Source organism: Leptinotarsa decemlineata, unplaced genomic scaffold, assembly GCF_025532065.1.
Source record: "Leptinotarsa decemlineata unplaced genomic scaffold, Ldec_3_MD MMD2_tig00003348_RagTag_RagTag, whole genome shotgun sequence".
Lineage (NCBI taxonomy): Eukaryota > Metazoa > Arthropoda > Insecta > Coleoptera > Chrysomelidae > Leptinotarsa > Leptinotarsa decemlineata.
In genome coordinates this window covers 394,876-422,263 of record NW_027412588.1, presented here as the reverse complement: position 1 = coordinate 422,263, position 27,388 = coordinate 394,876, and the positions used below count along the sequence as shown (strand labels likewise).

Genomic DNA, 27,388 nt, shown 5'->3' with positions numbered 1-27,388 from the left:
CGGAACAGAAATGAACAGAATAGCACGATTCTGAGATATGTCATCACACATCGCCACTAACTTTTCAAAAGTTTGTCCGCCTTAGGACAAAACGACTTCGAGCTTTGCATTATTGAACCGGTCTAGTACCACTGATGAGACCTCTGGCGTGTCGAAACTGCGCTGTCTGGTATTGGAGTGACAAGTTGGAGATTTTTTATTCATAACTGAAAATATACCATATTCGATTCTTAGAATGTAATTCTGTTTTTTTGCCGGAAATATCGAGTTAGAAACGAAAAAATCTATTTCTAGTGACAAAGAAATGTTTAATTCATAACCAAAAAAATAATGAACTAGATTGCTAGTTAAAGTGACAACTAGGAAATTTTTGAAGCATAAGCGAAAAAATACTGAATTCGATGGCTAGCATGTAATTCTGGGTTTTTTGCCGGAAAATCAGAGTTAGATACGTCACAATTTCTTGTGACAAATTGGAATTTTTTCATTCATATCCGAAAAACTTCTAAATTCGATTGTAAGAATGCATTTTGGGTGTTTTGCCGAAAAAATTGAGTTAGAAACGGCAAAATTCAATTTCTAGTGACAAGTTGGAAATTTTTGAAGCATGACTGAAAAAACACTGAATTCGATTGCTAGGATATATTTCTGGGTTTTTTGCTGGAGAAATCGAGTTAGAAAACAACAACATTCAATTTCTAGTGACGAATTGAAAATTTTTGAAGCATAACAGAAAAAATACCGAATTAGATTGCTAAAATCGAGTTAGAAATGACAAAAATCAACTTCTAGTGACAAATTGAGAACTTTTGAAGCATAATCGAAAAAATTCTGAGTTCGATTCCTAGAATGTAATTCTGAGTTTTTTGCCGGGAAAATCGAGTTAGAAACGACTTAAATCAATTTCTTGTGACAAATTGAAATTTTTTTATTCATATCCGAAAAACTACCAAATTCGATTGCCAGAATATATTCTGGGTGTTTTGCCGAAAAAAATTAGTTAGAAACGACAAAATTTAATTTCTAGTGACAAGTTGGAAGCTTTCGAAGCATAACCAAAAAACACTGAATTCGATTGCTATAATGTAATTCTGGGTTTTTTGCCGGGAAATTCGACTTAGAAACGACTTGAATCAATTTCTTGTGACAAATTGGAAATTTTTTATTCACATCCGAAAAACTACTAAATTTGATTGCCAGAATATATTCTAGGTGAAAAAATTGAGTTAGACGACAAAATTCAATTTCTAGTGACGAGTTGGACGATTTTGAAGCATAACCAAAAAATACTGAATTCGATTCCTAGAATGTAATTATGGTTTTTTGCCGGAAAAATCGAGTAAGAAACGACAAAAATTAATTTCTAGTGACAAGTTGGAAGATTTTGGAGCATTACCGAAAAAATACTGAATTCGATTGCTAGAATGTAATTCTGAGTTTTTTTGCCGGAAAAATTGAATCAAAAACGACAAAAATTAACTTCCAGTGGCAAGTTGGAAATGTTTTATTCACAACCTAAAAAATACTAGAAATATTTGATTCATAACCGAAAAAAACTTAATTCGATTGCCAGAATGTAATTCTGGGTTTTTTGCCGAAAAAATCAAGTTAGAAACGACAAAATTCAATTTCTTGTGACAAGTTGGATGATTTTGAAGCATAACCAGAAAAATACTGAATTCGATTGCTAGAATGTAATTCTGGGTTTTTTTGCCGACAAAATTGAGTTAGAAACGACATATTGTGACATATTGGAAATATTTGATTCGTAACCTAAAAAAACTTAATTCGTTTGCCAGAATGTATTTCTGGGTTTTTTGCCGAAAAAATCGAATAAGAAACGACAAAATTCAATTTCTAGTGATGAATTGGAAATTTTTGAAGCACAACCGAAAAAAGACCGAATTTGATTGCTAAAATCGAGTTATAAACGTCAAAAATCAACTTCTAGTGACAAATTGAAAATATTTGATTCATAACCGAAGAAAACTAAATTCGATTGCCAGAATGTAATTCTGGGTTTTTTGCCGAAAAAATCAAGTTAGAAACGACAAAATTCAATTTCTTGTGACAGGTTGGAAGATTTTGAAGCATAACCAGAAAAATACTGAATTCGATTGCTAGAATGTAATTCTGGGTATTTTGCCGATGAAATTGAGTTAGAAACGACAAAAATCAACTTCTAGTGACATATTGGAAATATTTGATTCATAACCGAAAAAAACTTAATTCGTTTGCCACAATGTATTTCTGGGTTTTTTGCCGAAAAAATCGAGTAAGAAACGACAAAATTCAATTTCTAGTGATGAATTGGAAATTTTTGAAGCACAACCGAAAAAAGACCGAATTTGATTGCTAAAATCGAGTTAGAAACGACAAAAATCAATTTCTAGTGACAAATTGAAAATATTTGATTCACAACCGAAATAAACTGAATTCGATTGCCAGAATGTGATTCTGGGTTTTAGGCCGAAAAAATCGAGTAAGAAACGACAAAATTCAATTTCTAGTGATGAATTGGAAATTTTTGAAGCACAACCGAAAAAAGACCGAAATTGATTGCTAAAATCGAGTTAGAAACGACAAAAATCAACTTCTAGTGACAAATTGAAAATATTTGATTCATAACCGAAATAAACTAAATTCGATTGCCAGAATGTGATTCTGGGTTTTAGGCCGAAAAAATCGAGTAAGAAACGACAAAATTCAATTTCTAGTGATGAATTGGAAATTTTTGAAGCACAACCGAAAAAAGACCGAACTTGATTGCTAAAATCGAGTTAGAAACGACAAAAATCAACTTCTAGTGACAAATTGAAAATATTTGATTCATAACCGAAATAAACTAAATTCGATTGCCAGAATGTGATTCTGGGTTTTTGGCCGAAAAATCGAGTTAGAAACGACAAAAATTAATTTCTTGTGATAAGTTCGAAGATTTTGAAGCATAACCAGAAAAATACTGAATTCGATTGCTGGAATGTAATTCTGGGTTTTTTGCCGGTAAAATTGAGTTAAAAACGACAAAAATCAACTTCTAGTGACAAATTGAAAATATTTGATTCATAACCGAAATAAACTAAATTCGATTGCCAGAATGTGATTCTGGGTTTTTGGCCTAAAAAATCGAGTAAGAAACGACAAAATTCAATTTCTAGTGATGAATTGGAAATTTTTGAAGCACAACCGAAAAAAGACCGAATTTGATTGCTAAAATCGAGTTAGAAACGACAAAAATCAACTTCTAGTGACAAATTGAAAATATTTGATTCATAACCGAAATAAACTAAATTCGATTGCCAGAATGTGATTCTGGGTTTTTTGCCGAAAAAATCAAGTTAGAAACGACAAAATTCAATTTCTTGTGACAAGTTGGAAGATTTTGAAGCATAACCAGAAAAATACTGAATTCGATTGCTAGAATGTAATTCTGGTTTTTTGCCGATAAAATTGAGTTAAAAACGACAAAAATCAACTTCTAGTGACATATTGGAAATATTTGATTCATAACCGAAATAAACTAAATTCGATTGCCAGAATGTGATTTTGGGTTTTTGGCCGAAAAAATCGAGTAAGAAACGACAAAATTCAATTTCTAGTGATGAATTGGAAATTTTTGAAGCACAACCGAAAAAAGACCGAATTTGATTGCTAAAATCGAGTTAGAAACGACAGAAATCAACTTCTAGTGACAAATTGAAAATATTTGATTCATAACCGAAATAAACTAAATTCGATTGCCAGAATGTGATTCTGGGTTTTTGGCCTAAAAAATCGAGTAAGAAACGACAAAATTCAATTTCTAGTGATGAATTGGAAATTTTTGAAGCACAACCGAAAAAACACCGAATTTGATTGCTAAAATCGAGTTAGAAACGACAAAAATCAACTTCTAGTGACAAATGGAAAATATTTGATTCATAACCGAAATAAACTAAATTCGATTGCCAGAATGTGATTCTGGGTTTTTGGCCGAAAAAATCGAGTAAGAAACGACAAAATTCAATTTCTAGTGATGAATTGGAAATTTTTGAAGCACAACCGAAAAAAGACCGAATTTGATGGCTAAAATCGAGTTAGAAACGACAAAAATCAACTTCTAGTGACAAATTGAAAATATTTGATTCATAACCAAAATAAACTAAATTCGATTGCCAGAATGTGATTCTGGGTTTTTGGCCGAAAAAATCAAGTAAAAACGACAAAATTCAATTTCTAGTGATGAAATGGAAATTTTTGAAGCACAACCGAAAAAAGACCGAATTTGATTGCTAAAATCGAGTTAGAAACGACAAAAATCAACTTCTAGTGACAAATTGAAAATATTTGATTCATAACCGAAATAAACTAAATTCGATTGCCAGAATGTGATTCTGGGTTTTTGGCCTGAAAAAATCGAGTTGGAAACGACAAAATTCAATTTCTAGTGATGAATTGGAAATTTTTGAAGCACAACCGAAAAAAGACCGAATTTGATTGCTAAAATCGAGTTAGAAACGACAAAAATCAACTTCTAGTGACAAATTTAAAATATTTGATTCATAACCGAAATAAACTAAATTCGATTGCCAGAATGTGATTCTGGGTTTTTTGCCGAAAAAATCAAGTTAGAAACGACAAAATTCAATTTCTTGTGACAAGTTGGAAGATTTTGAAGCATAACCAGAAAAATACTGAATTCGATTGCTAGAATGTAATTCTGGGTTTTTTGCCGATAAAATTGAGTTAAAAACGACAAAAATCAACTTCTAGTGACATATTGGAAATATTTGATTCATAACCGAAATAAACTAAATTCGATTGCCAGAATGTGATTCTGGGTTTTTGGCCGAAAAAATCGAGTAAGAAACGACAAAATTCAATTTCTAGTGATGAATTGGAAATTTTTGAAGCACAACCGAAAAAAGACCGAATTTGATTGCTAAAATCGAGTTAGAAACGACAAAAATCAACTTCTAGTGACAAATTGAAAATATTTGATTCATAACCGAAATAAACTAAATTCGATTGCCAGAATGTGATTCTGGGTTTTTGGCCGAAAAAATCGAGTAAGAAACGACAAAATTCAATTTCTTGTGACAAGTTGGAAGATTTTGAAGCATAACCAGAAAAATACTGAATTCGATTGCTAGAATGTAATTCTGGGTTTTTTGCCGATAAAATTGAGTTAAAAACGACAAAAATCAACTTCTAGTGACATATTGGAAATATTTGATTCATAACCGAAAAAAACTTAATTCGTTTGCCAGAATGTGATTCTGGGTTTTTGGCCGAAAAAATCGAGTAAGAAACGACAAAATTCACTTTCTAGTGATGAATTGGAAATATTTGAAGCACAACCGAAAAAAGACCGAATTTGATTGCTAAAATCGAGTTAGAAACGACAAAAATCAACTTCTAGTGACAAATTGAAAATATTTGATTCATAACCGAAATAAACTAAATTCGATTGCCAGAATGTGATTCTGGGTTTTTGGCCGAAAAATCGAGTTAGAAGCGACAAAAATTAATTTCTTGTGATAAGTTCGAAGATTTTGAAGCATAACCAGAAAAATACTGAATTCGATAGCTAGAATGTAATTCTGGGTTTTTGTCGATAAAAATGAGTTAGAAACGACAAAAATCAACTTCTGGTGACATATTGGAAATATTTGATTCATAACCGAAAAAAACTTAATTCGTTTGCCAGAATGTATTTCTGGGTTTTTTGCCGAAAAAATCGAGTAAGAAACGACAAAATTCAATTTCTAGTGATGAATTGGAAATTTTTGAAGCACAACCGAAAAAAGACCGAATTTGATTGCTAAAATCGAGTTAGAAACGACAAAAATCAACTTCTAGTGACAAATTGGAAATATTTGATTCATAACCGAAATAAACTAAATTCGATTGCCAGAAGGTGATTCTGGGTTTTTGGCCGAAAAATCGAGTTAGAAACGACAGAAATTAATTTTTTGTGATAAGTTCGAAGATTTTGAAGCATAACCAGAAAAATACTGAATTCGATTGCTAGAATGTAATTCTGGGTTTTTTGCCGATAAAATTGAGTTAGAAACGACAAAAATCAACTTCTAGTGACATATTGGAAATATTTGATTCATAACCGAAAAAAACTTAATTCGTTTGCCAGAATGTATTTCTGGGTTTTTGGCCGAAAAAATCGAGTAAGAAACGACAAAATTCAATTTCTAGTGATAAATTGGAAATTTTTGAAGCACAACCGAGAAACGACCGAATTTGATTGCTAAAATCGAGTTAGAAACGACAAAAATCAACTTCTAGTGACAAATTGAAAATATTTGATTCATAAACGAAATAAACTAAATTCGATTGCCAGAATGTGATTCTGGGTTTTTGGCCGAAAAAATCGAGTAAGAAACGACAAAATTCAATTTCTAGTGATGAATTGGAAATTTTTGAAGCACAACCGAAAAAAGACCGAATTTGATTGCTAAAATCGAGTTAGAAACGACAAAAATCAACTTCTAGTGACAAATTGAAAATATTTGATTCATAACCGAAATAAACTAAATTCGATTGCCAGAATGTGATTCTGGGTTTTTGGCCTAAAAAATCGAGTAAGAAACGACAAAATTCAATTTCTAGTGATGAATTGGAAATTTTTGAAGCACAACCGAAAAAAGACCGAATTTGATTGCTAAAATCGAGTTAGAAACGACAAAAATCAACTTCTAGTGACAAATTGAAAATAATTGATTCATAACCGAAATAAACTAAATTCGATTGCCAGAATGTGATTCTGGGTTTTTGGCCTAAAAAATCGAGTAAGAAACGACAAAATTCAATTTCTAGTGATGAATTGGAAATTTTTGAAGCACAACCGAAAAAAGACCGAATTTGATTGCTAAAATCGAGTTAGAAACGACAAAAATCAACTTCTAGTGACAAATTTAAAATATTTGATTCATAACCGAAATAAACTAAATTCGATTGCCAGAATGTGATTCTGGGTTTTTTGCCGAAAAAATCAAGTTAGAAACGACAAAATTCAATTTCTTGTGACAAGTTGGAAGATTTTGAAGCATAACCAGAAAAATACTGAATTCGATTGCTAGAATGTAATTCTGGGTTTTTTGCCGATAAAATTGAGTTAAAAACGACAAAAATCAACTTCTAGTGACATATTGGAAATATTTGATTCATAACCGAAATAAACTAAATTCGATTGCCAGAATGTGATTCTGGGTTTTTGGCCGAAAAAATCGAGTAAGAAACGACAAAATTCAATTTCTAGTGATGAATTGGAAATTTTTGAAGCACAACCGAAAAAAGACCGAATTTGATGGCTAAAATCGAGTTAGAAACGACAAAAATCAACTTCTAGTGACAAATTGAAAATATTTGATTCATAACCAAAATAAACTAAATTCGATTGCCAGAATGTGATTCTGGGTTTTTGGCCGAAAAAATCAAGTAAAAACGACAAAATTCAATTTCTAGTGATGAAATGGAAATTTTTGAAGCACAACCGAAAAAAGACCGAATTTGATTGCTAAAATCGAGTTAGAAACGACAAAAATCAACTTCTAGTGACAAATTGAAAATATTTGATTCATAACCGGAATAAACTAAATTCGATTGCCAGAATGTGATTCTGGGTTTTTGGCCGAAAAAATCGAGTAAGAAACGACAAAATTGAATTTCTAGTGATGAATTGGAAATTTTTGAAGCACAACCGAAAAAAGACCGAATTTGATTGCTGAAATCGAGTTAGAAACGACAAAAATCAACTTCTAGTTACAAATTGAAAATATTTGATTCATAACCGAAATAAACTAAATTCGATTGCCAGAATGTGATTCTGGGTTTTTGGCCTAAAAAATCGAGTAAGAAACGACAAAATTCAATTTCTAGTGATGAATTGGAAATTTTTGAAGCACAACCGACAAAAGACCGAATTTGATTGCTAAAATCGAGTTAGAAACGACAAAAATCAACTTCTAGTGACAAATTGAAAATATTTGATTCATAACCGAAATAAACTAAATTCGATTGCCAGAATGTGATTCTGGGTTTTTGGCCGAAAAAATCGAGTAAGAAACGACAAAATTCAATTTCTAGTGATGAATTGGAAATTTTTGAAGCACAACCGAAAAAAGACCGAATTTGATTGCTAAAATCGAGTTAGAAACGACAAAAATCAACTTCTAGTGACAAATTGAAAATATTTGATTCATAACCGAAATAAACTAAATTCGATTGCCAGAATGTGATTCTGGGTTTTTGGCCTAAAAAATCGAGTAAGAAACGACAAAATTCAATTTCTAGTGATGAATTGGAAATTTTTGAAGCACAACCGAAAAAAGACCGAATTTGATTGCTAAAATCGAGTTAGAACCGACAAAAATCAACTTCTAGTGACAAATTGAAAATATTTGATTCATAACCGAAATAAACTAAATTCGATTGCCAGAATGTGATTCTGGGTTTTTGGCCTAAAAAATCGAGTAAGAAACGACAAAATTCAATGTCTAGTGATGAATTGGAAATTTTTGAAGCACAACCGAAAAAAGACCGAATTTGATTGCTAAAATCGAGTTAGAAACGACAAAAATCAACTTCTAGTGACAAATTGAAAATATTTGATTCATAACCGAAATAAACTAAATTCGATTGCCAGAATGTGATTCTGGGTTTTTGGCCGAAAAAATCGAGTAAGAAACGACAAAATTCAATTTCTTGTGACAAGTTGGAAGATTTTGAAGCATAACCAGAAAAATACTGAATTCGATTGCTAGAATGTAATTCTGGGTTTTTTGCCGATAAAATTGAGTTAAAAACGACAAAAATCAACTTCTAGTGACATATTGGAAATATTTGATTCATAACCGAAAAAAACTTAATTCGTTTGCCAGAATGTGATTCTGGGTTTTTGGCCGAAAAAATCGAGTAAGAAACGACAAAATTCACTTTCTAGTGATGAATTGGAAATATTTGAAGCACAACCGAAAAAAGACCGAATTTGATTGCTAAAATCGAGTTAGAAACGACAAAAATCAACTTCTAGTGACAAATTGAAAATATTTGATTCATAACCGAAATAAACTAAATTCGATTGCCAGAATGTGATTCTGGGTTTTTGGCCGAAAAATCGAGTTAGAAGCGACAAAAATTAATTTCTTGTGATAAGTTCGAAGATTTTGAAGCATAACCAGAAAAATACTGAATTCGATAGCTAGAATGTAATTCTGGGTTTTTGTCGATAAAAATGAGTTAGAAACGACAAAAATCAACTTCTGGTGACATATTGGAAATATTTGATTCATAACCGAAAAAAACTTAATTCGTTTGCCAGAATGTATTTCTGGGTTTTTTGCCGAAAAAATCGAGTAAGAAACGACAAAATTCAATTTCTAGTGATGAATTGGAAATTTTTGAAGCACAACCGAAAAAAGACCGAATTTGATTGCTAAAATCGAGTTAGAAACGACAAAAATCAACTTCTAGTGACAAATTGAAAATATTTGATTCATAACCGAAATAAACTAAATTCGATTGCCAGAAGGTGATTCTGGGTTTTTGGCCGAAAAATCGAGTTAGAAACGACAGAAATTAATTTCTTGTGATAAGTTCGAAGATTTTGAAGCATAACCAGAAAAATACTGAATTCGATTGCTAGAATGTAATTCTGGGTTTTTTGCCGATAAAATTGAGTTAGAAACGACGAAAATCAACTTCTAGTGACATATTGGAAATATTTGATTCATAACCGAAAAAAACTTAATTCGTTTGCCAGAATGTATTTCTGGGTTTTTGGCCGAAAAAATCGAGTATGAAACGACAAAATTCAATTTCTATTGATAAATTGGAAATTTTTGAAGCACAACCGAAAAACGACCGAATTTGATTGCTAAAATCGAGTTAGAAACGACAAAAATCAACTTCTAGTGACAAATTGAAAATATTTGATTCATAAACGAAATAAACTAAATTCGATTGCCAGAATGTGATTCTGGGTTTTTGGCCGAAAAAATCGAGTAAGAAACGACAAAATTCAATTTCTAGTGATGAATTGGAAATTTTTGAAGCACAACCGAAAAAAGACCGAATTTGATTGCTAAAATCGAGTTAGAAACGACAAAAATCAACTTCTAGTCACAAATTGAAAATATTTGATTCATAACCGAAATAAACTAAATTCGATTGCCAGAATGTGATTCTGGGTTTTTGGCCTAAAAAATCGAGTAAGAAACGACAAAATTCAATTTCTAGTGATGAATTGGAAATTTTTGAAGCACAACCGAAAAAAGACCGAATTTGATTGCTAAAATCGAGTTAGAAACGACAAAAATCAACTTCTAGTGACAAATTGAAAATATTTGATTCATAACCGAAATAAACTAAATTCGATTGCCAGAATGTGATTCTGGGTTTTTGGCCTAAAAAATCGAGTAAGAAACGACAAAATTAAATTTCTAGTGATGAATTGGAAATTTTTGAAGCACAACCGAAAAAAGACCGAATTTGATTGCTAAAATCGAGTTAGAAACGACAAAAATCAACTTCTAGTGACAAATTGAAAATAATTGATTCATAACCGAAATAAACTAAATTCGATTGCCAGAATGTGATTCTGGGTTTTTGGCCTAAAAAATCGAGTAAGAAACGACAAAATTCAATTTCTAGTGATGAATTGGAAATTTTTGAAGCACAACCGAAAAAAGACCGAATTTGATTGCTAAAATCGAGTTAGAAACGACAAAAATCAACTTCTAGTGACAAATTTAAAATATTTGATTCATAACCGAAATAAACTAAATTCGATTGCCAGAATGTGATTCTGGGTTTTTTGCCGAAAAAATCAAGTTAGAAACGACAAAATTCAATTTCATGTGACAAGTTGGAAGATTTTGAAGCATAACCAGAAAAATACTGAATTCGATTGCTAGAATGTAATTCTGGGTTTTTTGCCGATAAAATTGAGTTAAAAACGACAAAAATCAACTTCTAGTGACATATTGGAAATATTTGATTCATAACCGAAATAAACTAAATTCGATTGCCAGAATGTGATTCTGGGTTTTTGGCCGAAAAAATCGAGTAAGAAACGACAAAATTCAATTTCTAGTGATGAATTGGAAATTTTTGAAGCACAACCGAAAAAAGACCGAATTTGATTGCTAAAATCGAGTTAGAAACGACAAAAATCAACTTCTAGTGACAAATTGAAAATATTTGATTCATAACCAAAATAAACTAAATTCGATTGCCAGAATGTGATTCTGGGTTTTTGGCCGAAAAAATCAAGTAAAAACCACAAAATTCAATTTCTAGTGATGAAATGGAAATTTTTGAAGCACAACCGAAAAAAGACCGAATTTGATTGCTAAAATCGAGTTAGAAACGACAAAAATCAACTTCTAGTGACAAATTGAAAATATTTGATTCATAACCGAAATAAACTAAATTCGATTGCCAGAATGTGATTCTGGGTTTTTGGCCGAAAAAATCGAGTAAGAAACGACAAAATTCAATTTCTAGTGATGAATTGGAAATTTTTGAAGCACAACCGAAAAAAGACCGAATTTGATTGCTAAAATCGAGTTAGAAACGACAAAAATCAACTTCTAGTTACAAATTGAAAATATTTGATTCATAACCGAAATAAACTAAATTCGATTGCCAGAATGTGATTCTGGGTTTTTGGCCTAAAAAATCGAGTAAGAAACGACAAAATTCAATTTCTAGTGATGAATTGGAAATTTTTGAAGCACAACCGACAAAAGACCGAATTTGATTGCTAAAATCGAGTTAGAAACGACAAAAATCAACTTCCAGTGACAAATTGAAAATATTTGATTCATAACCGAAATAAACTAAATTCGATTGCCAGAATGTGATTCTGGGTTTTTGGCCGAAAAAATCGAGTAAGAAACGACAAAATTCAATTTCTAGTGATGAATTGGAAATTTTTGAAGCACAACCGAAAAAAGACCGAATTTGATTGCTAAAATCGAGTTAGAAACGACAAAAATCAACTTCTAGTGACAAATTGAAAATATTTGATTCATAACCGAAATAAACTAAATTCGATTGCCAGAATATGATTCTGGGTTTATGGCCTAAAAAATCGAGTAAGAAACGACAAAATTCAATTTCTAGTGATGAATTGGAAATTTTTGAAGCACAACCGAAAAAGACCGAATTTGATTGCTAAAATCGAGTTAGAACCGACAAAAATCAACTTCTAGTGACAAATTGAAAATATTTGATTCATAACCGAAATAAACTAAATTCGATTGCCAGAATGTGATTCTGGGTTTTTGGCCTAAAAAATCGAGTAAGAAACGACAAAATTCACTTTCTAGTGATGAATTGGAAATATTTGAAGCACAACCGAAAAAAGACCGAATTTGATTGCTAAAATCGAGTTAGAAACGACAAAAATCAACTTCTAGTGACAAATTGAAAATATTTGATTCATAACCGAAATAAACTAAATTCGATTGCCAGAATGTGATTCTGGGTTTTTGGCCGAAAAATCGAGTTAGAAGCGACAAAAATTAATTTCTTGTGATAAGTTCGAAGATTTTGAAGCATAACCAGAAAAATACTGAATTCGATAGCTAGAATGTAATTCTGGGTTTTTGTCGATAAAAATGAGTTAGAAACGACAAAAATCAACTTCTGGTGACATATTGGAAATATTTGATTCATAACCGAAAAAAACTTAATTCGTTTGCCAGAATGTATTTCTGGGTTTTTTGCCGAAAAAATCGAGTAAGAAACGACAAAATTCAATTTCTAGTGATGAATTGGAAATTTTTGAAGCACATCCGAAAAAAGACCGAATTTGATTGCTAAAATCGAGTTAGAAACGACAAAAATCAACTTCTAGTGACAAATTGAGAATATTTGATTCATAACCGAAATAAACTAAATTCGATTGTCAGAAGGTGATTCTGGGTTTTTGGCCGAAAAATCGAGTTAGAAACGACAGAAATTAATTTCTTGTGATAAGTTCGAAGATTTTGAAGCATAACCAGAAAAATACTGAATTCGATTGCTAGAATGTAATTCTGGGTTTTTTGCCGATAAAATTGAGTTAGAAACGACAAAAATCAACTTCTAGTGACATATTGGAAATATTTGATTCATAACCGAAAAAAACTTAATTCGTTTGCCAGAATGTATTTCTGGGTTTTTGGCCGAAAAAATCGAGTAAGAAACGACAAAATTCAATTTCTAGTGATAAATTGGAAATTTTTGAAGCACAACCGAAAAACGACCGAATTTGATTGCTAAAATCGAGTTAGAAACGACAAAAATCAACTTCTAGTGACAAATTGAAAATATTTGATTCATAAACGAAATAAACTAAATTCGATTGCCAGAATGTGATTCTGGGTTTTTGGCCGAAAAAATCGAGTAAGAAACGACAAAATTCAATTTCTAGTGATGAATTGGAAATTTTTGAAGCACAACCGAAAAAAGACCGAATTTGATTGCTAAAATCGAGTTAGAAACGACAAAAATCAACTTCTAGTGACAAATTGAAAATATTTGATTCATAACCGAAATAAACTAAATTCGATTGCCAGAATGTGATTCTGGGTTTTTGGCCTAAAAAATCGAGTAAGAAACGACAAAATTCAATTTCTAGTGATGAATTGGAAATTTTTGAAGCACAACCGAAAAAAGACCGAATTTGATTGCTAAAATCGAGTTAGAAACGACAAAAATCAACTTCTAGTGACAAATTGAAAATATTTGATTCATAACCGAAATAAACTAAATTCGATTGCCAGAATGTGATTCTGGGTTTTTGGCCTAAAAAATCGAGTAAGAAACGACAAAATTAAATTTCTAGTGATGAATTGGAAATTTTTGAAGCACAACCGAAAAAAGACCGAATTTGATTGCTAAAATCGAGTTAGAAACGACAAAAATCAACTTCTAGTGACAAATTGAAAATATTTGATTCATAACCGAAATAAACTAAATTCGATTGCCAGAATGTGATTCTGGGTTTTTGGCCGAAAAATCGAGTTAGAAACGACAAAAATCAACTTCTAGTGACAAATTGAAAATATTTGATTCATAACCGAAATAAACTAAATTCGATTGCCAGAATGTGATTCTGGGTTTTTTGCCGAAAAAATCAAGTTAGAAACGACAAAATTCAATTTCTTGTGACAAGTTGGAAGATTTTGAAGCATAACCAGAAAAATACTGAATTCGATTGCTAGAATGTAATTCTGGGTTTTTTGCCGATAAAATTGACTTAAAAACGACAAAAATCAACTTCTAGTGACATATTGGAAATATTTGATTCATAACCGAAATAAACTAAATTCGATTGCCAGAATGTGATTCTGGGTTTTTGGCCGAAAAAATCGAGTAAGAAACGACAAAATTCAATTTCTAGTGATGAATTGGAAATTTTTGAAGCACAACCGAAAAAAGACCGAATTTGATTGCTAAAATCGAGTTAGAAACGACAAAAATCAACTTCTAGTTACAAATTGAAAATATTTGATTCATAACCGAAATAAACTAAATTCGATTGCCAGAATGTGATTCTGGGTTTTTGGCCTAAAAAATCGAGTAAGAAACGACAAAATTCAATTTCTAGTGATGAATTGGAAATTTTTGAAGCACAACCGACAAAAGACCGAATTTGATTGCTAAAATCGAGTTAGAAACGACAAAAATCAATTTCTAGTGACAAATTGAAAATATTTGATTCATAACCGAAATAAACTAAATTCGATTGCCAGAATGTGATTCTGGGTTTTTGGCCGAAAAAATCGAGTAAGAAACGACAAAATTCAATTTCTAGTGATGAATTGGAAATTTTTGAAGCACAACCGAAAAAAGACCGAATTTGATTGCTAAAATCGAGTTAGAACCGACAAAAATCAACTTCTAGTGACAAATTGAAAATATTTGATTCATAACCGAAATAAACTAAATTCGATTGCCAGAATGTGATTCTGGGTTTTTGGCCTAAAAAATCGAGTAAGAAACGACAAAATTCAATTTCTAGTGATGAATTGGAAATTTTTGAAGCACAACCGAAAAAAGACCGAATTTGATTGCTAAAATCGAGTTAGAAACGACAAAAATCAACTTCTAGTGACAAATTGAAAATATTTGATTCATAACCGAAATAAACTAAATTCGATTGCCAGAATGTGATTCTGGGTTTTTGGCCGAAAAAATCGAGTAAGAAACCACAAAATTCAATTTCTTGTGACAAGTTGGAAGATTTTGAAGCATAACTAGAAAAATACTGAATTCGATTGCTAGAATGTAATTCTGGGTTTTTTGCCGATAAAATTGAGTTAAAAACGACAAAAATCAACTTCTAGTGACATATTGGAAATAATTGATTCATAACCGAAAAAAACTTAATTCGTTTGCCAGAATGTGATTCTGGGTTTTTGGCCGAAAAAATCGAGTAAGAAACGACAAAATTCACTTTCTAGTGATGAATTGGAAATATTTGAAGCACAACCGAAAAAAGACCGAATTTGATTGCTAAAATCGAGTTAGAAACGACAAAAATCAACTTCTAGTGACAAATTGAAAATATTTGATTCATAACCGAAATAAACTAAATTCGATTGCCAGAATGTGATTCTGGGTTTTTGGCCGAAAAATCGAGTTAGAAGCGACAAAAGTTAATTTCTTGTGATAAGTTCGAAGATTTTGAAGCATAACCAGAAAAATACTGAATTCGATAGCTAGAATGTAATTCTGGGTTTTTGTCGATAAAAATGAGTTAGAAACGACAAAAATCAACTTCTGGTGACATATTGGAAATATTTGATTCATAACCGAAAAAAACTTAATTCGTTTGCCAGAATGTATTTCTGGGTTTTTTGCCGAAAAAATCGAGTAAGAAACGACAAAATTCAATTTCTAGTGATGAATTGGAAATTTTTGAAGCACAACCGAAAAAAGACCGAATTTGATTGCTAAAATCGAGTTAGAAACGACAAAAATCAACTTCTAGTGACAAATTGAGAATATTTGATTCATAACCGAAATAAACTAAATTCGATTGCCAGAAGGTGATTCTGGGTTTTTGGCCGAAAAATCGAGTTAGAAACGACAGAAATTAATTTCTTGTGATAAGTTCGAAGATTTTGAAGCATAACCAGAAAAATACTGAATTCGATTGCTAGAATGTAATTCTGGGTTTTTTGCCGATAAAATTGAGTTAGAAACGACAAAAATCAACTTCTAGTGACATATTGGAAATATTTGATTCATAACCGAAAAAAACTTAATTCGTTTGCCAGAATGTATTTCTGGGTTTTTGGCCGAAAAAATCGAGTAAGAAACGACAAAATTCAATTTCTAGTGATAAATTGGAAATTTTTGAAGCACAACCGAAAAACGACCGAATTTGATTGCTACAATCGAGTTAGAAACGACAAAAATCAACTTCTAGTGACAAATTGAAAATATTTGATTCATAAACGAAATAAACTAAATTCGATTGCCAGAATGTGATTCTGGGTTTTTGGCCGAAAAAATCGAGTATGAAACGACAAAATTCAATTTCTAGTGATGAATTGGAAATTTTTGAAGCACAACCGAAAAAAGACCGAATTTGATTGCTAAAATCGAGTTAGAAACGACAAAAATCAACTTCTAGTGACAAATTGAAAATATTTGATTCATAACCGAAATAAACTAAATTCGATTGCCAGATTGTGATTCTGGGTTTTTGGCCTAAAAAATCGAGTAAGAAACGACAAAATTCAATTTCTAGTGATGAATTGGAAATTTTTGAAGCACAACCGAAAAAAGACCGAATTTGATTGCTAAAATCGAGTTAGAAACGACAAAAATCAACTTCTAGTGACAAATTGAAAATATTTGATTCATAACCGAAATAAACTAAATTCGATTGCCAGAATGTGATTCTGGGTTTTTGGCCTAAAAAATCGAGTAAGAAACGACAAAATTAAATTTCTAGTGATGAATTGGAAATTTTTGAAGCACAACCGAAAAAAGACCGAATTTGATTGCTAAAATCGAGTTAGAAACGACAAAAATCAACTTCTAGTGACAAATTGAAAATATTTGATTCATAACCGAAATAAACTAAATTCGATTGCCAGAATGTGATTCTGGGTTTTTGGCCGAAAAAATCGAGTAAGAAACGACAAAATTGAATTTCTAGTGACGAGTTGGAAGATTTTGAAGCATAACCAGAAAAATACTGAATTCGATTGCTAGAATGTAATTCTGGGTTTTTTGCCGATAAAATTGAGTTAAAAACGACAAAAATCAACTTCTAGTGACATATTGGAAATATTTGATTCATAACCGAAATGAACTAAATTCGATTGCCAGAATGTGATTCTGGGTTTTTGGCCGAAAAAATCGAGTAAGAAACGACAAAATTCAATTTCTAGTGATGAATTGGAAATTTTTGAAGCACAACCGAAAGAAGACCGAATTTGATGGCTAAAATCGAGTTAGAAACGACAAAAATCAACTTCTAGTGACAAATTGAAAATATTTGATTCATAACCAAAATAAACTAAATTCGATTGCCAGAATGTGATTCTGGGTTTTTGGCCGAAAAAATCAAGTAAAAACGACAAAATTCAATTTCTAGTGATGAAATGGAAATTTTTGAAGCACAACCGAAAAAAGACCGAATTTGATTGCTAAAATCGAGTTAGAAACGACAAAAATCAACTTCTAGTGACAAATTGAAAATATTTGATTCATAACCGAAATAAACTAAATTCGATTGCCAGAATGTGATTCTGGGTTTTTGGCCGAAAAAATCGAGTAAGAAACGACAAAATTGAATTTCTAGTGATGAATTGGAAATTTTTGAAGCACAACCGAAAAAAGACCGAATTTGATTGCTGAAATCGAGTTAGAAACGACAAAAATCAACTTCTAGTGACAAATTGAATATATTTGATTCATAACCGAAATAAACTAAATTCGATTGCCAGAATGTGATTCTGGGTTTTTGGCCTAAAAAATCGAGTAAGAAACGACAAAATTCAATTTCCAGTGATGAATTGGAAATTTTTGAAGCACAACCGAAAAAAGACCGAATTTGATTGCTAAAATCGAGTTAGAAACGACAAAAATCAACTTCTAGTTACAAATTGAAAATATTTGATTCATAACCGAAATAAACTAAATTCGATTGCCAGAATGTGATTCTGGGTTTTTGGCCTAAAAAATCGAGTAAGAAACGACAAAATTCAATTTCTAGTGATGAATTGGAAATTTTTGAAGCACAACCGACAAAAGACCGAATTTGATTGCTAAAATCGAGTTAGAAACGACAAAAATCAACTTCTAGTGACAAATTGAAAATATTTGATTCATAACCGAAATAAACTAAATTCGATTGCCAGAATGTGATTCTGGGTTTTTGGCCGAAAAAATCGAGTAAGAAACGACAAAATTCAATTTCTAGTGATGAATTGGAAATTTTTGAAGCACAACCGAAAAAAGACCGAATTTGATTGCTAAAATCGAGTTAGAAACGACAAAAATCAACTTCTAGTGACAAATTGAAAATATTTGATTCATAACCGAAATAAACTAAATTCGATTGCCAGAATGTGATTCTGGGTTTTTGGCCTAAAAAATCGAGTAAGAAACGACAAAATTCAATTTCTAGTGATGAATTGGAAATTTTTGAAGCACAACCGAAAAAAGACCGAATTTGATTGCTGAAATGGAGTTAGAAACGACAAAAATCAACTTATAGTGACAAATTGAAAATATTTGATTCATAACCGAAATAAACTAAATTCGATTGCCAGAATGTGATTCTGGGTTTTTGGCCGAAAAATCAAGTTAGAAACGACAAAAATCAATTTCTTGTGATAAGTTCGAAGATTTTGAAGCATAACCAGAAAAATACTGAATTCGATTGTTAGAATGTAATTCTGGGTTTTTTGCCGGTAAAATTGAGTTAGAAACGACAAAAATCAACTTCTAGTGACATATTGGAAATATTTGATTCATAACCGAAAAAAACTTAATTCGTTTGCCAGAATGTATATCTGGGTTTTTTGTTGAAAAAATCGAGTACGAAACGACAAAATTCAATTTCTTGTGATGAATTGGAAATTTTTTAGGCACAACCGAAAAAAGATCGAATTTGATTGCTAAAATCGAGTTAGAAACGACAAAAATCAACTTCTAGTGACAAATTGAGACTAGGTTGCAGCCCCTGGAGAAAACCCTGTTATTCCGGTTGTCCAGGGCGAACTTTGACCTATCTTTGAACCAGATTCAAATCAACAAACTTTGTAATTTTTTTCTGTTATTCAATTTTTATTTTCGTTTTTGTGAATGCTGAATATTAGAGGACGGAATCAATGATTAGAGATATAGCCTGAAAATTGTTCATTAACCAGTAAACATCTGTAGAAATTTTACTGGATTTCCTAAGAAACGGTGAAACGTTGACTCGCTAACCTTGATATTCGAATACTAGACCTTATAACATTTAGAAAATGAGACTTTTAATGACATTTCGATCATGGTCCTTATTTCCTGCAATTTGGAATAATCAACTTCCCCTCAAATCAAGCTCCACCCCTTTTCCCCCTCTCCAAGTGCAAGAAATGAGTACCGGTCTACATAACCTTCATTCATATTTTCAGCCTGGTCTTTATTTCATGCTCAGTGGTCTGCTTTTCATGCAGTGGTCTGCACTTCATGCTTTTCGCATATATTTTGGTCTTTATTTCCTGCCAATCAGGAATATATATATATATATATATATATATATATATATATATATATATATATATATATATATATATATATATATATATATATATATATATATATATATATATATATATATATATATATATATTAGGTATATAATAATATTCATCGGTGGGGGAAGCGGCTATAGATTTTTAAATATGTAAAAAAATAATGTTGCATGGACATACTCGAGCGCGTCAGATATTGATAGCATCAATGTCCTACGTATTTTTAATAATGTTCGATGTTAATCTGATCGTTTGCATGATGCGGGTTGTTGTACGTAAGGGTTTAAAGTAAAAAAAATTAATCAAGCGCGTCAGATTTTCTAAGGGGGTGTTAAGTGCAACAAAAAAAGTTCTCATTCATTAATCTGACGATTTCGATCTGACGCAAACTTTTTGGAGTTGTAACTGTGCTTGCTGAGCACTAATCGACCAAGAGAAAAATCGTCACGAACATAATTCATCGTGCATTCAGATTCTATAACACGACGGAAATTCTTGACAAGAAACTAGGCCACATCAGGAAATATCGTCAGTAAAATTATTACTCCAAAACAGGACTTTGGGTAGAAGACAAGAGTCCCGCAAGGAAAAGAAGCCGTGACATCCAGTACTATCCCTTCCTCACGCCTTACGAGAATTGGCGGAGAGGACATGAAGAATTGGGTCTAAATACAACATCAGAACCTGCTTTAATTTCGGAGACACCATATGTAGCAGTTTCACGAAATCCAAGTCATCTATAGAACACAGAACATGTGAATTTGTTGAACAATGATTCATTCAGCCAGGCTAGTGTGGAGATATGCAGCGTTCCAGCCAACATGATTACAAATGTCCTCCGAATAACACGATGAGTTTTATGATATCGCTTTGAGACATCAAGAAAAGGTCTGGGGGAGTATTTTTGAAATGTCAATAACTTTATCGTCTATCGGTGAAACGTTATACCTTGATATCAAAAAAATGAATGTTATATAATATCGAAAAACAGATATCTGCCATATTATAACGATATAATATTTTGACACCACATCAACGTCATAATCCTCTGAATCAAACAACAAAAACGTGTTTACTGCACTCACTCTTCCCCAACCAAATTTGCTTCATTTTATATTTGAACATATCTTGGTTCAAAAATTTCCATTGTTTCCAAATAATTTACCTTTAAACCTGTATTTTTCATGCGTGAAACTTCGAAATCTCCGTTAAAAATATGATTTTCTTCTGTAAGATGATTTGAATATGTTGAACCTGTTTTCTTGGCTCATATATTGTTCCTGGGGGCGATTCTTAAATGTTATGCCAGTTTGACCAATATATATCTTAGGACAAATTCCTAAATTTAAATAATATACTCCTGATTTCTCTAATTTGGATGTTTTGTCTGATTAAGCTTCGTAGACATTGTATTATGATGTAGAAATGTGATAATATGCTTCAAGGCTGTAGCCATGGGGGGATAATGGGGAATTGATCCCCCCTAGACAATGTGAGGATTTTGTGAGCAATACCAAATAAGGGCGAGAAAATGTTAGGATTACGGCAGCTGAAAGTAAGTAATTTTAACATCTTGCATTGGCAACACTGCTTATGCCGCGTCTTATATAAGAGCGCTGTTGAGCACGTAGGCGCGCTCAAGGGAACCCAGCCAAGCCGCCACCGATAGTTGTCCACGACAGCAAAAGGTGGAACGAGATCCCTAAAGGTCTCGAAGACAAAAAAATCGGATATAATAAAGCAAGGCTGACCAGGGATGGAATTTACATCCACACGAATAACGAGGAGGAGTGGCGTAGAACCACCCGATACATGGAAGAAAGAAAGATAGAAGATATTCCATTAAAAAAGAGATCCCACTACACGCAGTGATTCGCGGGATCCCCGAGAACGTGGCGGCGGAGGACGTCACAAGCGACCTAAAAACACAGGGATACACTGTGCTCGAATGTTACAGGATGACATCCAGGCGCACTAGGACGACGCTACCGCTTTTCCTGGTAAAAGTACCGAAAAGCGAAGAAAGGATCTACGCACTAAGAACGTGCGTGAACCTCATAGTGTGGACAGAACCCCAAAGAATAAACAGAGGGCTAATACAGCAATGTCACAATGTCAATTTTTTGGACATGCACAGAGATGCTGCCACTCAACAACACGCTCTGTAAAATGTGGCGGAAACCACGAGACCAGAGAATGAATGCAAAAAACCAAAAGAGGTACCGGCAAAATGCGCTAATTGCTTAGAAGCACATCCAGCAAGTTACAGGTGATGTAAAATGTTCCCGAAACCGAGGACATCAGCCTGGAACAGGCCCAGAGAAACCGACAGACTGAGGCCCAAACAACACCAGCCATCTGCCAACAAGAAGACACCGCCAAAAAAGGAAACGGACAGCGGCAATGTGCTATTCGAAGTGCTGAGCAAACTCACGACAGAGCAGCAAAAGATCACGCAAGCGGTCTTAGCTGCCCTAATATAGGCTCCCGGACAACAGTAATGCCAGCACGAGTCCCGGAAAGACTATTAGTAGGTTCCATAGAGTAGGTTCCATAGAAAAACGGAACGAGCTACTGGAGCTGCTATCGCGTCTAGACATAGACGTCATGGCACTGCAGGAGACAAGATTGAGGAGCGAAAAGAGCTACCGAATCCCAGGATATAACATATATAGGACAGACAGGCCAGGGAAGCGCCGTGCCGCTGGGGGGGCGGCGCTACTAGTAAAAACAGATTTAACACAAAACGAAGACAGAAAACCAGAAGTCCAACACGGAGAAGCAGTAGCAGTCAGAGTCAAACTGAGAAGCTACGAGCAGCTGAGAATATCGTCGGTATAGCTGCCTCCACAAGGTATAAGACTAGAAGAACCGACATGGCAGAAATGTTCCCAGACTACCATCCAACAGTTGCCATTGGCGACTTCAACGCAAAGTCGCGTGACTGGAACTGTAGGAATGGAAACAGGAGAGGCAGATAACTAGGCAGAATCCTAGAAGAATTCGGGAACATCGCGGTAGTAGCACCGAACACCCCAACATACTACGCGCATGAAGATCAAGTCCCGGACATTCCCGACATCGCACTAGTGCAGAACATCGAAACTACGGAGATGGAAGTACTAGACGAAGGTTCGTCAGACCACAACCCCATTCTATTCACAATAGGAAGAGGTGAAGTGAAAACAGACAACTCAACAAAACGAGTCATCGACTGGATCTGGAGAACGCCACAAAACAGCTGCAGCAGGCGATCATCCAAACAATGGAAAGAAGCGTACGGGAAGTCCCAGCCCCACGCTTTAACTTCCAAGAACAGCTCCTACCAGAAACGATGGAACTGGTCAGGATAAGGAAACGCCTGAAAAGACGGTACTAAAAGACTCGCGCGCCTATGGACAAAAGGTGCATGCAAAGATCCAACAGGATACTGAAAGAAGAATAAAAAGAAATCCGAGACAGACAATGGACTACTCGTCTGGAAGAACTAAACACGGAAGACCAGTCTGCATGGAGAATGCAGAAAGTACTCAGAAAGGACCTCGTCTACACTGACCAGGAGAAGGCGGAAGCATTCGTGGACATCTTCGAAAGGCAGTGCAGAGAGAACGACGTCCCGTTCACGGACAAAGTAGACGAAATAGAGAGACAGGTAGAAAGAACGGTACGAAGTTTGAGACAACGAACGAACAACGCGCAACCCCTGGCCCCGACATCTTCCGAGGAAGTGAAAGACATACTAAGACGTCTATCCACGCGTAAAACTCCAGGCCCGGACAACATAACAAACCGGGTACTGAAAATAATACCGCGCAAGGGTATAACAGCCATAACTATCATTATAAACGCTATACTCAGATTGCAGCACTTCCCGTACCAGTTCAAAGAGGCAACGGTTATCCACATCCCGAAGCCCAAGAAGAACCACCTGTTCCCAGACAATCACAGGCCAATAAGCTTACTACCTTCCATAAGCAAAGTGGCGGAACGTGTCATCCTGAAGAGACTCGAAGATCAAACTAGAGAGCTAGGAATCCTCCCGGATGAACAATTCGGTTTTAGATCAGAACACTCGACAGACCTACAAGTCCTGTGGGTAGTAGACTTTGCGACCGAAGGCTTCAACCTCGGCAAAGGACACAACACCGGTGCAATATTCCTAGACGTCTCCAAGGCGTTCGACAGAGTTTGGCATCAAGGACTAATGACCAAAATGAGCGATTTCGGATACTCAAAACCAATGGTAAGATTAATTCAGTCTTTTTTAGCTGACAGGCGATGCTGATGCAGAGTAGGAGACGAACTATCAACAATTCGACTACTGGAAGCAGGGGTCCCGCAAGAAGCAGTCTATTCGCCGCACCTCTTCTCCGTATACATAGCGGACGTGCCCAAGCCAGAGAACAACTTTAACAAGTTGGCGCTCTACGCAGCCGACACGGCCCTGTTGGCGAGATCCACGAGCCAAGTGCATGTTACAAGATACTTGCAGCAACAGACAGACAGATTAGAGGAGCCAACCTGTGGAAGATCAGTGTAAACCCTGACAAGAGTCAGGCGATACTGTTCACCCGCAAGTTTGTACAACCGGAAGGCAACGTCACCTTCAACGGACAAGAGATTCCGTGGACCAGCAAAGTGACATACTTGGGGGTCATCTTAGACAGGAGATTAACATTTCAGTCTCATGTACGGCAGAGAATTGGAATGGCTAAACACGCCAGACAACGACTGGCACCTATCATAAGACGCAGAAGCAACATGGGGTTGAAAGTAAAGTTGCTAATGATCAAATACGTCCTCATGCCCATAATACTGTATGCCTGCACTGCCTGGGGCCAGTGCGCACAGACATACAGGAAGCAGATACAGTCGTTTATGAACGCGAGCGTAAGGGCCGCCGTACTATATCCCAAATAGATACAGAGACTTAGACCTGGACACGCAATATGTGGACGTGTATATGAGAGAACATGCAGAAAGCGTGTTCGATAGAATCAGATCGCACAACAACCCAGCGCTACGTGATCTACACGATGCGTTGAACATGGATGACCCCAGGTTCCGAGAAAGGGACAAACATCCAATACCGACCAAGCAGAAACAACGACCGCCCCCACGAGTCGCCGTCAGGCGACTCCGGTAAGCATACTAATCAGATTTTCTTTCAGCAAGTTCACCGCAGAACAACTCGACTGCGATCCAATTATCCTTAGATTTACTGAAGAATGCCCGACGTTAACAACAATAGCCGCCGGTTAGTTTTTGTGGGCCCCCATGCAAAAATTCAGTTAGGAATAGTCAGACAAAACATTTTTTACCGATCGCGAAAGAATAGCACCTAAAGGCTGACTTTCGACCAAAAGAGGTCAAATGTCCATATTGCTGAAGTGCCCATCAGTAAGTTGAGGACCGCTCGGAGAGCGGGGGGGGTAGATGGAGTGGGGTAGTAGGTTCTCCTCGCTAAATAGCTGGGGGGAAGCTTCTACTTCAGGGCACTCAACCCGGGAGGGGGCATGGGTAGGCGCAGCTCTGTCTTACATGGTCCAATGCGAGTATGGAGATATAAGCGAAGTAATAAGTGTGTGAAATTATAGTGCTGCGAATTAGTGAAGTGAAAGTGAGTAATGAGGTGCTTTTTTAATTTGAATTACTGAGCCACTCACTAAATGGAAAGATGATGTACATGATTTCAAGCATCACAGTGAAAGCCAGTATCACAAATCTTCTGTATTATTGGCTGATAATTTTATGAAGGTGTGTAATAAATCTCAACCAAATATAATGAGTCAGATTGATAGCGGATATTTACCGGAAACGGCTCATTTCGATTATTGAATGTGGACGTCAGGAATTGGCTTTGAGAGGTACGTGCGACTCAGGATCTATAAAAATATAATGTGTTTATCTTGCGTGAAGATTTTTTAACTTTTGTAACAGTTGAGAATACAAAAGGAAATATTTTATCTGAATCAAAATCTTTGGGAGTAGATTACGAATTTTTAGTCGGACAAGGATATGATGGAGCTTAGTAAAGGTACTAGGCCGGTTCTGGCCCATTCCTTATGGAGATTAACATGGAAAACGGCTAAGGTCCATTCTGGCGTTTTTGGTTCCTTTCAAGGTCACGCGTACGGCAGAGGCCAATCAGAGCGCTCCAAATTGTCACATGACCCAGATGCATCGTCGCGAGTACACCACACTGGCGCCACCTATGAGTCACTAGCTGAACTATCTATTGGTTGAAGAAGGACACTGTGAACACTAATCCTAGCGCCACCTATGAGTCACTAGCTGAACTATCTATTGGTTGAAGAAGAACACTGTAAACACTAGACATATGGGTGTTGTCATGCGACGCAGTATGCGCAGTTGCCGGTTTTATGATGTCTGTCAATACGGATCGGTGTCTGTGCAACTGTCAAATGTCAATGAGGGTGCAGGACGGTGTCTGTGAGGGGGAAACGTGTGACGTCATCGACGCAGGATGGAACGAGTATAGTAGCGATTTAAGCGTAGAACTCCGCCCCTGGCCCCCTTGGTACTTCACCTAACCTATCGGCCCCCTTGGTACTCCACCTAACCTATCAGCTCCCTCGGCCCCCTTCAGTCACGTGATATTAATTAAAAAAAGTTTATAGTTATGAGATTCGAACCTGGGTCGTCCGCGCCGTAGACATTGTCCTTAGCCTCTACACCATCGTAAGATATTGAAGTTAACTGCGAATGTTGGGTATTTACAGCGTTAGTTTTGTCGGGACCGAAATTGACTCATTCATTATACTTGACAGCATTTTTATTTTTGATATCCATTGAATGTAATTGTCATTATCATATTGAAGATAGGAAAATATACTTAGATTTGGGAAATAATTAATATTTCATGTAAAGAGGTGCATGTGTGTGTAAGAGCGAGAGGCGCGTGTGACGTAATTGATGCAAAGAGAGATGGAGATGGTATCGAGATTTACCGGTACACAGAGTCATCTATGAGTCACTAGCTGAACTATCTATTGGTTGAAGAAGGACACTGTAAACACTAGACTCATAAGACTGCATCTGTCAAATGTCAATACATGCCAGCATGGCAGGTTCGGCGTTGCCAGTTGTACAATAAATCATTGTTTATGGAGTAATGTAGCGTTGCCGGTTTTGGAATTAATCGTGAACTACTCGACGGAAATTGGAAGCGCGAAAGTGATATATTTTATAATAATGAATCAGATTTCAGAAAAAACATTACAGATTAATGAGGCTGTATCGTTTCAAAGTGTGATCCCTCAATGTTACAAGGTATCTCAAAATACATCATTGAAAACAAACATGGCGTCGAAGTGTACAGGGTGCGTCAAAATACATCATTTAAGAAAAAACATAACAGTTCCACGAGGCTGTAAGTTTTCAACGTGCGATCCCTCAATGTGTACAAGGTATCTCAAAATACATCATTGAAAAACAAATATGACGTCGAAGTGTACAGGGTGCGTCAAAATATATCATTTAAGGAAAAAAACATGTCGATTTAAAATATGATATTAATGTGTATACAGGGCGTTTCAAAATACATCATTTAAGAAAAAAAAACATGTCGATTCTACAGAAGTCTAGCGTTCCAACATGTCGGAAGTCTCGTATAT

General features: G+C 34.7%; 1 long non-coding RNA gene across 1 annotated transcript in view; it reads right to left on the bottom strand.

The window, feature by feature from the left end:
- The window catches only part of LOC141483433 (uncharacterized), a 249,381-nt gene extending 224,219 nt beyond the window's left edge, over window positions 1-25,162 (bottom strand). The window contains exon 1 of the long non-coding RNA XR_012466083.1: window positions 25,093-25,162. This is a non-coding gene — a long non-coding RNA (uncharacterized lncRNA). The remainder of the gene's footprint in view (window positions 1-25,092) is intronic.
- Between the last annotated feature and the right edge of the window lie 2,226 nt (window positions 25,163-27,388).